Raw genomic sequence first — 9,338 nt, 5'->3', positions numbered from 1 at the left:
CAACTTTGTCGAAAACCCAGCGCTGGACTCCACAGCGGGGGAGGATGGGTGGAGGGGAGATGGCCCCATAGCAGAAATGCTCCGCATAGCTGGGCCAGCCATGATGGATAGTCACCGTCAGCTTCATCCCCTGCGCCATGACTACACCCACCTCTACCGAGCGCCCCGCCCAGGAGGCTCCCGACTGGATCACATTTATGTGAATCAAGCCGTGATGCTGTATGTTGCTCGCACGGAGATTATCCAGCACACCCCGTCAGATCACCAGCTGATGGTCCTACACCTGCTGCCTCGCCGGGTTGAACAGAGGGGCCCGGGCATTCACCGGGTGCGCATGGCCTTCACGGTGCATGAAGACCTGGCCATGAGCCTGGAGGCCTGGATTACCGACCAGTGTGCCGCGGCCCCATCTGCGGACGACAATCCTGCTGGCCTGATCGAGTGTTGGCCTGCCTTCGAATGCCGCCTCGCTACCCGTGCACATCAGCTCAACAAAACAGCACAACATCGCAGGCTGCACCCAGGAGCCCATGTACAAGCAGCCCTACCAGCAGTCCAGCAGGCCCGACAAAGGGTAGACACAGATCCCAGAGCGCAGCAGCCCTTACAGCAACTGGTGGACGCACAGGCGGCACTAGCACGGGCTCACCGAGAGGACTGCAGCAAGGAGGCGATGGAGGCCCGCATACACTGGCTACAGGCAGGGGAGCAGCCGAGCCCAGCCATGACTGCGTTCATCCAGGCCCAAAGCGTGGACCAACAACCAGCTCCTGTCGCCCTGCAAGCCCAGTCCGGCCGCCTAGTGACTAATCCTAGCCAGCTTCCCCAGGTGGTCGCAGACTTCTGGAGTGAAGTGAGCCGAGCTCCCAGCTACATCTGCCCCCACGCCCAGCAGGAGGTGCTAAACTCCCTGGCGGCCGCCAAAATCTCGCTACCTGCAGAGGCAGATGAACAGCTGGGATCCAGAACCATCACGGCCACCGAGTTATGAAAGGCTCTAAAGAAAAGCCAGCCTGACAAGGCCCCGGGGTGGGACGGCATCCCAGCCGACATCTACAGGAAATTCTGGTCGGCCATTGGCACCACCATGGCCGGCCTGCTCACCACCATAGGCTCAACGGGGCAGGTGCCGAAGGGCTTCTTGGAGGGGGTACTGACGGTGATCTACATAAAAGGCGACCCCAAACTCCCTGGCAACTACCGTCCTATCACCCTGCTTTGCTCGGACTGCCGACTGCTCACCAAAGTGCTGGCAAACCGCCTAGGCCCTGCCCTTGGCCAAGTCATAACCCCCGAGCAATCTGTTGAGGAGAAGGTTCTCTCCCATCTCGTGTAGTTGTCGACCAGGGGATTTGACCCCGGGTCTGCGCCTTACTAATGGGGAAGACTTACCCCAGAACCTTATGGGCTACCGATGCATATCCGGTAGCTAAGTGATAGACATTAGGGCACCGTCAGGACGGCGCAGTGAGATCGCGGAATGTACGTGCAGTTAGATCGCGGAATGTACGAGTTTTCCGCTAGCGCCGGTATTTAGGGCGGTGACTGCGCTTATTTGTTTATCTCACTACGATCGGTATTCCTCATAGGAATCTCCTCAAGTCCTGCCGAACGCTAATAATACTCTTTACATTACTTGTAACAGTTTATCGTGCTAAATATCTTCGCCACCGGGAATCCTTCCGGAATAACAATCAGCGTTAGCCGTCACCGTCACCAATTCTTCAATAGGTTATGAGCCCCGCTTAGCGCCGACAGCTATCGCCCAATTGTTATTTCTATCCCTTATCGACAATGGTCAAGGACAAGCTTGATGAGCCGCTGGACCTCCACAACTACTCCACCTGGCAAATCAGGTTTAGCGCGATGTGCATGGAGCTTGGGCTTGAGCAATCCCTGCTCGCCGAGCCGTGCAACGAGGAGCAGATTCGACAATCACGGAAGGTCATCAATCTGCTCATCAAGAACGTCAAGGATCATCACTTGCCGATGGTTACCGGTGCTGCCAACGCGAAGAAGGCCTGGGACGCCTTGGGATCTATGTTTGCTGCCAACAACAACGCCCGCAAGGTGTCTCTACGTCAAGAATTCAGCCGTTTTAAGATGGTCGACGGCGAACCTCTTCCGATGTACTTTGCGCGTGCAAGACAGCTGCAAACAGATTTATTGGGAGTCGGCCACGTAATCAACGACTCCGAGCTGGCGTACTCCGTCCTAGTTGGTCTACCCAGTCGGTACAGCATGGTGACGACTACATTACTAATGCGCGACGGCGATTTGGACATGGCGAGCGTCACAGCAAAGCTTCTCTCTATCGAGACGGCTAACGGTGGGTCGGGCAAGCCTACCGAGTCGGCAGCCTTCGCGTCTGTCGGCGGTTCGACGTTCGGTGCTTCTACTTCTGGTTATGGTAGCCGGGGGCCGGCTAACAATAGCTCGGTACACAGTCGGAAGCAAGTCATCTGCTACTACTGTAATAAACCTGGGCACGTGGTTAAGGACTGCAGGCAGCTTAAAGCGCTGAAGCAGTCGTCAAATTCTGGCTATAAGGGTAGCAGCAACAGCAGCAACGGAGCTAGTGGCAGCGGAGCTAGCGGCAGCAAGCCAGGATCCGGTGGATCAGCTAGGGGACCAGGAGTTCCGCGGCAGGTAGCGTTCGTAGCATACAATAGCGAGCGTCCGACGGAATGGTTTCTGGACTCAGCCGCTACTCACCACATAACGTATGACCGCTCAGAACTTTTCAACGTGCGGTTGTTGGAGCCATGGGAGCGCTTCAACATCATGGGCATCAAGGGACAGTCTCTTCGGCCGACTGAAGTTGGCACGCTTATGATTCGGTCTAACGTCAACGATAAACAGGCCATTACTTTCAAGAAGGTCTACGTCGACGAGGAGGCCACCGCCAAAATCATATCGGTACGCATCATTGATGATCGTGGAGGCAGTGTGGTCTTCGGCGGCGGACAGGCGAAAGTATACGTACAGAACCAGTTGGTGCTGACTGGAAAGCGGGATGGGGACTTGTATCCCGTCTGCTACAGCAGTGGAGGTACGGGAGCTCTGAAGAGGACGCAGCGTGAAGACAACAGGATACCTTCTGGTGGTGATGCAGTGTGTGCTGCCGTGGGTATCGGAGCTGAACGTGCAGCACTTTGGCACCGACGGTATGGCCACTTGGGATACAGCAACCTTGAGACGTTGCTGCGTCATAATATGGTAGCTGGATTTGATGTTGACCGACACAGCATACAATCAGCCAGCACGTGTGTGTGTGAGACTTGCGTCCTTGCTAAACATACACGTGGCCCTTTTCCGCTAACAGGGCATAAGGCAACACAGCCACTAGCATTAATCCACATGGATGTGTGTGGGCCTATGCCTGAACCTTCGCCTAGTGGTTCGCGTTACGTGACAACCCTGCTTGACGACCATACTGGTCTTTCAGCTGTTGCGTTTACAGCGACCAAGGAGGAGGTCTACCAGAAGGTGGTGGTAATGATAGCGGAACTGGAGCGCGCTACTGGCAGGCAGGTTAAGGAGGTGCGTACAGATCGTGGCGGGGAGTTCGTTAATACTCGAACGAAGGCCTATTTCGCTTCCAGGGGAATTGTACACGGAACTACGGTAGGCTACACCCCTGAGCAGAACGGAGCTGCGGAACGTTTAAATCGCACTCTTTTGGACAAGACTAGGGCTATGCTAGTTGAGTCTGGACTGCCTAAATCATTATGGGCGGAGGCGTTAGCGACAGCCAACTATCTTAGGAATGTGTCGCCAACTGCTGGGTCAACCGTCACTCCGTACGAAGCTTTCTTTAACGTTCGTCCGAACGTCAGTCACCTGCGAGTCTTTAGATGCGTTGCCTACGTCCACGTACCCGACGTCAAGCGTGACAAGTTCGACCCGGTGAGCAGGCGTGGAATACTTGTCGGATACGGGAACGGTGGACAGTATCGTGTACTATACGAGGATGGCATTATTGCCGTAGTTTCTAACATTCGTTTCGATGAATCTAATGTCGGCCGGCGGCGTAATGCCGGGGACTCCGATTATGAGTCCGATGCCGACGAGGAGGAGGAGTTTCGCACTAGTTTATCTGGTGAGGGATCGCTGCCTAGGGCTGGCGAAGGGACACCAGGTAGCACCGTCGGCGAGGGATCGCCGCATTTGGGTGGCGAGGGGGCGCCGGCTGGGGCTGGACCTTCCAGCAGTGCGAATGGGCAAGGAATCAATCAGCCTGATGTGGAAATGGCGGGAACTAGGTATCCAGTTAGAGAGCGTAAACGCCCTGGCGAATGGTGGCGAAACGAACCTGGTCGCACTGTCACTGGTCGCGTTAACGCTGCTTTCTCTGCTGGTATTCCTGAGCCTAATTCGTTTGCGGAAGCCATTGCGAGTCCACATGCAGACGACTGGCGGCGTGCGATGGACGAGGAGATCGCCGCCCAGATGGCTAATAGTACTTGGGAGCTGAAGAAGCCACCTCCTGGTACTCGTTTGTTGCCGTGTCGTTGGGTATATAAGGTTAAGTACAGCGATGACGGCAGCGTGGAGCGCTTTAAGGTGCGTTTAGTTGCCAAGGGTTTCGAGCAACGCGAGGGGATTGATTATGGGGAGTTGTTTGCCCCTACCTCTCGTGGTTCGTCATTACGTGCTTTATTAGCAGTTGCCGCAGCGCGGGACATGACGGTACACCAGCTAGATGTGTCTACTGCGTTTCTGAATGGTGAGCTAAAAGAGGAGTTGTGGATGGAGCAACCGCCTGGGTATGCGTCCAGTGACCGTTCACTTGCATGCAAGCTGCAGAAGTCTATTTACGGTTTGAAGCAGGCACCCCGTTGCTGGTATGAGAAACTATCAGCAGAGTTCGCCAAGCTGGGTCTTTATCCTTCGAAGTCTGATCCGGCGATGTTTGTTAAGACGGACGAGCGTGGGGTTGTTATTGCTTTGGTGCACGTAGATGATACAATTGTTGCGTCGGAAGACCCAGAAATGGTCCGGGCAATTAAAGCTGCAATTGTGAAGGTCTTCAGGTGCGCGACCTTGGAGAAGCGAAGGTGTTTTGGGGCATGGAAATTAGGAGGGAGAAGTCGGGTGAGATAGTGTTGTCGCAGCATAGGTATATTGCGCAGCTGTTGGAGCGTCATAGGATGATTGACGCCAAGCCGAGGCCTACCCCTTTGCCTCCGGGCTTTAGGTACACTCCTAAGGGGGACGGAGAGGAGCTGCTGGGCAATCCCACCGAGTATAGGGCTTTGGTGGGAGAATTGAACTATCTGGCGACGAACACACGGCCTGACATTTCATATGCATTAAGCGTTTTGTCCCGGCATATGGCCGCACCTACGAAGACTGCCATGAACTTAGCAATCGGCGTTCTGCGTTACCTGGCGGGGACTCGCGAACTAGGATTGCGTTTTGGGGGTGTTGGCGACGTTGCTATGTCCGGGTACAGTGATTCGGACTGGGCAGGAGACCCAGTTACGCGGCGTTCTACGTCCGGTTACGTATTCACTCTTAATGGGGCTGCGATTAGCTGGAGCAGCCAACTTCAACGTACTGTGGCGGCTTCGTCGGTGGAGGCTGAGTACCAAGCTACAGCGGCGGCAGTTCGTGAGGCTTTGTGGCTTCGCAAGCTGATGGTTGATTTGGGCTTGCCTGAGAGCGCGGTGAAAATCCAGATAGACTCCCAGGGGGCGCTTAGCTTGGGAAACAACCCGATTACGTCTGCTCGGTCGAAACACATCGACGTGCAGCATCACATAGTACGTGAGTGAGTGAATAGCGGTGAGGTGCAGTTGGAATACTGCCCTACGGAGTGGATGGTTGCGGATGTGCTAACGAAGGCTCTGGGCGAGGTGAAGTTCAAACGTTGCCGAGATGCAATGGGCCTTGAGTGAAGCGTACAGATGAACTTGGTACTCGTTGGGCTACGGCCCGAGGGGGCGTGTTGAGGAGACGGTCCTCTCCCAACTCGTGTGGTTGTCGACCAGGGGATTTGACCCCGGGTCTGCGCCTGACTAATGGGGAAGACTTACCCCAGAACCTTATGGGCTACCGATGCATATCCGGTAGCTAAGTGATAGACATTAGGGCACCGTCAGGACGGCGCAGTGAGATCGCGGAATGTACGTGCAGTTAGATCGCGGAATGTACGAGTTTTCCGCTAGCGCCGGTATTTAGGGCGGTGACTGCGCTTATTTGTTTATCTCACTACGATCGGTATTCCTCATAGGAATCTCCTCAAGTCCTGCCGAACGCTAATAATACTCTTTACATTACTTGTAACAGTTTATCGTGCTAAATATCTTCGCCACCGGGAATCCTTCCGGAATAACAATCAGCGTTAGCCGTCACCGTCACCAATTCTTCAATACAATCAGCCTTCCTACCCAGGCGCCTCATTGGAGCCAGTGTGCTATTCCTGCGTCACCTGTCACACCTCCTTCACAAGCAGAACCGCCAGGGGCTCCTGGCATTCCTGGACTTCGCCAAGGCCTATGACACGGTGGATCGTGGGTTCCTCCTGGCAGCAATGGAGACCATGGGTGCAGGGCCACAGCTCTGCGCCTGGGTACGGCTGCTGCTGAGCGAAACGCGAGCCTGAGCGATGGTGAATGGCTACAAATCGAAGCTGGTGAACATGGAAGCAGGGGTACGGCAAGGGTGCCCCCTCACACCCTTGCTCTACCTCTTCGTTGCTCAGGCCCTACAATGCTGGCTCCGGAGCCAAGACATGGGGATCAAATTACAGCCGGCCGACTCACAACCAGTCACTGCGTGTCAATATGCGGATGGCATGGAAGTGGCGCTGCAGGGTGAAGACTCAGTACCATCGTTCCTCCAGTCCATGGACACCTTTGCCCGGGCATCTGGCCAACACCTAAATCTCGACAAAGTGGAGCTGCTGTGGATTGGCCAATTAAACCAACAGCAGGCGCAACCTGCAACCCAGGCCGGACCCCAATCAGCTGCCCCTCAGCAGGAGTCAATAGGAGGTCTCAAGGTGGTGACCACCGCCACCGCCCTGAACCTGCCGATTGACAACCAGCCATCCCCGCCACAGCCTGACTGGATGAAGAGACTCGGGGAAGCCAAGCAGCGACTGCAGCGGCTCTCCCGCTTCCCGCTATCAGCATTCGGTCGAGCCACAGCGGCATTGGTGTACGGAATGCAGACAGTCACCTGGCACATGGAGCATGGTGGGCCGCCCCCCAACCATACGCTGGACAAAATAGAACGCCTAACGGCCCGCCTCGTCGACCAGCAGCAGGGCCCAGAAGACCCCGGCCGCCGCTTGACAGGGGTGCCTAAGGATCGCTTGACAGGGGTGCCTAAGGATCTCTTGACCGGCCACCCGTCGGCTGGAGGCTTTGGCCTGCTGCCCCTCCAGCAACACATCCAGGCTCGGCGTGCGGTATGGTGTGCACTTCATCATAGCGGCCCTCGGGCTATCTAACGCGTCATGTGGGCCAGGGACAGGTGGAGCTGCAGGAACCACAGGTGGTACCGGGGGGCACAGGAGGGCAGATGGTGGTCTCCATCCCTGGGTCCGGACGCTCTCCGCCTATATGCTGCTCACCCACCCCGCCTTCCAACCGTGGGCCCTGACGACCGCCAGCCAAGCCAGGCCCCACTCGGCGGAAGCGATTTACCCACGGATATCAGCCGGATTGTGGGCGCCCTGGGACACCTGCCACTGCTCCGGGATATCGAGACCAACCCCCTGTCCCCCGGACCGTGTTGATGGGCAACCGTGTTGTGGGGTAACCCGTTGCTCCCCCAAACCGCCACAGCATTTCTTTGTTCTCGTTCTCCCACCACACCCCTGACCACAAACGGGCTTGTGTCGCCCTGAAGCGGCTTGTTTCCGCTGAGGAGGAAGGTGCTGTTTCCTGCGGGTCCAAGGCTTCTTGCACAAATGCTGCCATCAAGCATCCCCGTTTCTCCTCCGTGGCCCCGCATTGCAGCTGTGTCGCTAGGCGGACTGTCAGGCGTGTGAGTGGGACGGTTGTTGTGCCGCCCGGTATCTGCCATCCGACCCGCTTTAGGATCATAGCCATCGCCTGAGTGCAGTTGGGGGTGCTTGGAGCCGTCATGTCCCCTGGCGTTGGCATCTCTGGCTGCTGCTGTTGGGGTTGCTGCTCATGCGGCTGCATCTGTAGCTGCTGCTGCGACTGTTGCGGCTGTTGCGGCTGCGGCTGATGCTGTGTCTGTAGCTGTGGTTGTGTTTGCAGCTGCTGTGTCTGTACCTGTGGCTGTGACTGCGGCTGTGGCTGCAGCTGTGGCTGCGGCTGGGGTTGCTGTTGCTGTTGGGTTTCCACTGCTCTTGCAGCTTCGAGCCAGGCCGGGTTGATAGCGCCATGTAGCGTCTTAAGGGCTGCCAGGGTCGCTGACCTGTCCCGCGTGGGTGCTGGGGTTGACGGGTCGAGGTGTGTCCTGACCCATTCGGGCCATGTCGACCTGGGGAAGGAGGCCACTCGAGTATGCACCAGTAGGTCCCAGACCCGCACTAGGTCGCCCACCGTTTGCAGTTTCCTGCATGTAGCGATCCCCACGAAGTACGTCTCCAGGCATGGGCGGCAGTTCAAACTGTCTGGGTCTGCCTCGCCGGTATTGGGGAGCAACGGGTTACCCCACCGTATTCCATGGACGGCATCCCCCTGCCCGGCAACACACACCTGGCCCGCATGGTGCCTGAGTGCTGCGGGTGTGGAGGGTTCGGCAACGCCAGCAACCAGCACTGCTCCCCACGCATGCACCACTTCTGGGAGTGCACTGTCGCACAAGCTGTCCGGGAGCAAATTGACCGACACATACAGCCCTCCCAGGAGGCAGCGACAGGCGGCATCACCCGGAAGCAGCTGTGGTTGGTCCAAGCCCCGACCGGCTGCGAGCAGGCCCCCTGGGATGTGATCACCCTGGCGGCCCTGTCTGCTATGGAGGTAGGCAGGTGCTGCCTGCGAGCAGCCGGAAGGCGACTGGAAAGGGCGGCTAACCCCGCGACAGAACAGCCAGAGCAAGCGCAACAGATCCAGGCGCAAGGGCCCCAACAGCGGCGGATAACGGACTTCTTTCACCTGGCCAACGGAGTGAGACCGCACGAGGGGCCGCCGCTGAACGCGCCGGTACTCGAGGATCAAACGCAGGGGCCCATCGTGGGACCGGGGATGGCAACAGCAGCAGCAACAGCAGCAGCAACAGCAGCAGCAGCAACCCCCCTGGAATACGCCCGCGCTCGGGCAGTAGTGGACTACTGGGCGCGCTTGTGCTCTTTCACCACACTCAATGTCCCAAGGCGCGGCTGGGAAGGAGTGGGACCCCACCACCCGATC

Source organism: Volvox carteri (genome assembly GCF_000143455.1).
Source record: "Volvox carteri f. nagariensis unplaced genomic scaffold VOLCAscaffold_83, whole genome shotgun sequence".
Lineage (NCBI taxonomy): Eukaryota > Viridiplantae > Chlorophyta > Chlorophyceae > Chlamydomonadales > Volvocaceae > Volvox > Volvox carteri.
Note: the sequence above shows the minus strand (reverse complement) of the source record.